The following is a 5401-nucleotide window of genomic DNA, read 5'->3' on the forward strand; positions in this document are numbered from 1 at the left end:
TCATCCAGGAGGCCCTAGTGTTTATGGCTGGTAGGGGGACAGGCAGGATGACTAACAGAATTGCAACCTTGGTCCTCCCTCCTTAGTCCTCTAACTGTAGTTCTTGCTCTGGCATCATATTCTTGCCCCAGAATCACTGATTTTTATAAGGTTAATTGAGAATCCTGGGACTGAATTATGTGTAGATTCACAACAGTAGAACTGTAGAAGCTCTGCAGATCTGCTAGACAGTATGAACACCCTTAAATAAAGAGATACAGTCAACTCTGTATGCAGTGGACTGAGAGCTTAGAGATTACGCTTTGGTGAGCTGGAGCAGTTACTCTCTAAGAACACTAATGAAAACCAAACATTTATTGAATTCTCACTAGATGCCAGGTACTATGATTGCCCTAAGGATATCCAATGAGTTAAAAACAGTCCTTTGCTCTCAGTGACTTCTGAAAAAAAATCATTAAAAAAAAAAAAAAGCAAGCTCTTGCCAAACCTCTAATTAACACATGAAGTTTCTGTTTTTAGTATTTTAAGGATAGTCATTTCTCTTAGTTGGGCAGTCTGGAAAAGGCATTTAGATCAAAGAAAATCGATATATTCACAGTTCCAGGAGAGTAAGCTAGAAAAGACAAGTGTCTGCTGCCCCCATGTGGCCACAGTTCATCCTTTGCTTCCCTCAATCCCATGAAAGTACATCTGTAGAATTGTGAAATTTAGAATTGCGGACAATGAGGCTACAGTCTTGGGTAAAGGGGGAGAAGGAAATGGCAAGCCATTCCAGTATTCTTTCCTGGAGAATCCCAGGGATGGGGGAGCCTGGTGGGCTGCCGTCTATGGGGTCGCACAGAATCGGACATGACTGAAGTGAGTTAGCAGCAGCAGCAGTAGCTTAGGTAAGGGGCTTCTCCTTTTCCATGTTCCTGATAAAATCTAATGACAAAAATTGAAAAATTAGGCATTTTGGATTAACACATATACACACTTGCTCCTTGGAAGGAAAGCCATGACAAACCTAGACAGCATATTAAAAAGCAGTGACATCACTTTGCTGACAAAAGTTCATATAGTCAAAGCTATGGTTTTTCCAGCAGTCAGGTATGGATGTGAGAGTTGGACCATAAAGAAGGCTGAGCACCAAGGAATTGATGCTTTCAAATTGTGGTGCTGGAGAAAACTCTTGAGAGTCCTTTGGACTACAAGGAGATCAAACCAGTCAATCCTAAAGGAAATCAACCCTGAATATTCACTGGAAGGACTGATGCTGAAGCTGAAGCTCCAATACTTTTGGCCACTTGATACAAAGAGCTGGCTCACTGGAAAAGACTCTGATGCTGGGAAAGATTGAAGGCAAAAGGAGAAGTAGGTGGCAGAGGATGGGATGATTAGACAGCATCACCAACTCGATGTACCTGAATTTGAGCAAAGTCTGGGAGAGAGTGAAGGACAGAAGGGCTTGGCGTGCTAGAGTCCATGGGGTCCCAAAGAGTCGGGTACAACTCAGAGACTAAACAGCAACAAAAAATACACACTACTATATATAAAATGGGTTTCCCAGGTGGCTCAGTGGCAAAGAATTCACTTGCCAAGCAGGAGATGTGGGCTCAATCCCTGGGTCAGGAAGATCCCTTGGAGAAGGAAATGGCAACCCACTCCAGTATTCTTGCCTGGAAAATCCTATGGACAGAGGAGTCTGGCAAGCTGCAGTCAGTGAAGTCGCAGAGTCAGACATGACTTAGTGACTAAACAACAACATATATAAAACAGATAATCAATCAAGACCTACTGTATAGCAAAGAAAACTATAGTTAATATTTTATAATAATCTATAAGGGAAAAATTTTGAAAAGAATATAGATATGTACAACTGAATTACTTTGCTATACACTTGAAACTAACACAACATTGTAAATCAACTATAGTACTTAAACTGTTAAAAATTGTTTAAAAAAATTAAATCTCTCCAGGAAAGCCTAAGAGACTCCAGTAGTAAATTATGGTTTATCTTTTTAACTTGAAGGCCCTTGCTCTGGCATTCTAAATTCCATAAGTTTCTGAGATATCCAAACTGGTAAAACAGTTCACGTCCAGGAATTCAGTAAGCAAATTCTATAAGTTACTTCAACCAGTGTCTTAGCTATGTGCTGTGAGAGTTGTGAAGAATTTCAACCAAATTTCATACTGGTTATCTTCAGGTCTCTTTCAAATAATCTCTCCATCCTACACTCACTCCTTAAAAATCTGTCATGGAATGGGTTTAGCCAAGCAAATACATTTGTTTTTCTCCACTCAGAGGGCAACAACTACTGAATCAAATTATTTATTTTCTTGGGCTCCAAAATCACTGCAGATGGTGACTGCAGCCATAAAATTAAAAGACGCTTGTTCCTTGGAAGAAAAGTTATGACAAACCTAGATAGCATGTATTATAAAGCAGAGACATTACTTTGTCAACAAAGATCCATATGGTCAAAGCTATGGTTTTTCCAGTAGTCATGTATGGATGTGAGAGTTGGATCAAAAGAAAGCTGAGCACCGAAGAATTGATGCTTTTGAACTGTGGTGTTGGAGAAGACTTTTGAGAGTCCCTTGGACTGCAAGGTGATCCAACCAGTCCATCCTAAAGGAAATCAGTCCTGAATATTCATTGGAAGGACTGATGTTGAAGCTGAAACTCCAATACTTTGGCCACCTGATGTGAAGAACTGATTCACTGGAAAAGACCCTGATTCTGGGAAAGATTGAAGGCAGGAGGAGCGGGGGATAACAGAGGATGAGATGATTGGATGGCATCACAGACTCGATGGACATGAGTTTGAGAAAGCTCTGCGAGTTGGTGATGGACAGGGAAGCCTGGCATGCTGCAGTCCATGGGGTCACAAAGAGTCAGACATAACTGAGTGGCTGAACTGAACTGATTTATCTCAAGCCAATAATTTCAGTATCTTCCACCTGGAAGAGAAAACAGAGACAAAGAAAGAGACAAAGAGACAGAATGACTAGGAAAACTTCTATTAATGGACTTATATGTAAACTACTCAAAAGTAATGACTACATGTAGCCTTTCCATTATGTCTTTCCCTACACTATTATAATGGAATATATATTTGGAGAGAGACTGCTCCATAATGAGAAGAGAGTTCAGGATACTATTAATATGACTTGAATCCACATTTTCCAAGAAGAATTTTTAATTTTAAGATCAAGCATGAAACATAATTCAATTCAAGCACATTGAATATACTTCTATAAATGAAATTAGCTTAAAATACTACATTTGCAGATCTGTTTCCTCAGCTAAATGTCAGGCACCTCGCACCTTGTGGGTAAGAATCATGCCTGCTTGACTTTTTTAAAAATAGGCTTATTGATGAATAATTTATATGTCACAAATTCACCCTTTTTACATGTACAGTTCAATGATTCCTAGTAAATTTATAGAACTGGGAGACCAGCCACACAATCTAGTTTATTTCCATCACTCCAAAAAGATCCTGCATGATGCTTGCAAGACCCACTCCAATTCCTCCTTCTAAGCAACCATTAAACTGTTTTTCATCCCTATATATTTGCCTCTTTTGGACATTTCATATAAATAGAATCATGCAGGGACTTCTCTGGTGGTACAGTGGTTAAGACTCTGTGCTGCCAATGCAGGCAGTGCAGGTTTGATCACTGGTTGGGGAACTAAGATCCCACATGCCATGCAGCATGACAAAAGATTATACAAAAAATTAAATTAAATCATATAATATATGTTGTTTCTGGCTTCTTCCTTTTAGCATGTTTTTGAGGTTTGTCATATTATCCCATGTATATGTACTTCATTCTTTTTTATATAACACACTTTGTATTCATATTTAAGTTTATGGACATTTGAATTCTTCCCACTTTTTGGCTATTATGAATAATGTTGCTATGAACATTTCAGGTCAAGATATAGTCTCTCTATGTTATGTTTTCATTTCTCTTGAGGAGATACCTAGAGAATTGCTGAATTTATGGTAACTTTATTTAAGAAACAGCCAAATTTTTTTTTTTCCAAAGTGGTTTATCCCATTTTATAGTCTCACCAGCAATGCTTGAATGCTCCAATTTCTCCACATTCTTACCAACATTCTAACAGGTATAAAGTGGTGTGTCACTGTGGTTTTTATTTGCATTTCCCTAAAGATTAATGAATGTTGAGCATCTTTTCATGTGCTTATTGGTCATTTGTATGTCTTCTTTGGTGAAATGTGTATTCAAAAGTTTTGCTCACTTTTCAATTTAGCTGCTTTTTTATTATTGAGTTATAAAAGTTTTCATACATTCTGGACACTGTCATTTGCCAGAAATACAATTTGCAATTTTTTTTTCTGGTCTGTGGATTGTCTTTTCAATTTCTTAATGTCCTTTGAAGCATAAAAGTTTTATAATTTTGATGAAGTCCAATTTATTAATTTGATCTTTCATGTATTTTGCTTTCGGTGTTATATATTAGAAAATTTTGCCTAACCTAACATCACTAAGATTTTATCCTGCATTTTCCTTTAAAAGTTTTACAGTTCTAGCACTTACTTACACTTAGGTCTACAAGCCATTTTGACTGAATTTTTGTGTATATTGTGAGTTAAGGGTACAAATCTATCCTTTTGCATATGGATATCAAATTATCCCAGCACCATCTGTTGAAAAGACTATCCTTTCTCCATTGAATTTCCTTGGTACTTTTTTATTGAAGTATAGTTGATTTCAATATTCATTATCTTCAGGTGTACAACACAATGGTTCCATTTTTTTTTTTATAGGTTATACCCCATTTAAAGTTATTACAGGGACTTCCCTGGCCATTCAGTGGTTAACACTTCACCTTTCAATTTGAATCCCTGTTCAGGGAGCTAAGATCCCACATGCCTCCTGGCCAAAAAACCAGAACATAAAACAGAAACGATATTGTAACAAATTCAATAAAGACTTTAAAAGTGGTCCACATTAAAAAAAATTAAAATGAATTGAGAGAGCAGTATTGAAATATATATTACCATGTGTAAAACAGATAGCTAGCAGGAAGTTGCTGTATGACACAAGGAGCTTAGCCTGGTGCTCTGTGATGACCTAGAGGGGTGGGATAGAGGGATGGTAGGTTCAAGAGGGAGGGGATACATGTATATTTATGGCTGATTCATGTTGTTGTATGGCAGAAACCAAGACAACACTGTAAAGCAATTATCCTCCAATTAAAATAAATTTAAAAAAATAATTTAAAAAATAAAGTTATTATATAATAATGGCTATATTCCCTGTGATGTACAATATATCATTATTGCTTATTTATTCTATATATAATAGTTTGCATCTCTTAATCCTGTATCCCTGTCTTACCCCTCCCCATTCCCTCTCCCCATTGTAACTATTAGTCTGTCCTCTA

Source organism: Bos indicus x Bos taurus, chromosome X (genome assembly GCF_003369695.1).
Source record: "Bos indicus x Bos taurus breed Angus x Brahman F1 hybrid chromosome X, Bos_hybrid_MaternalHap_v2.0, whole genome shotgun sequence".
Classification (NCBI taxonomy): domain Eukaryota; kingdom Metazoa; phylum Chordata; class Mammalia; order Artiodactyla; family Bovidae; genus Bos; species Bos indicus x Bos taurus.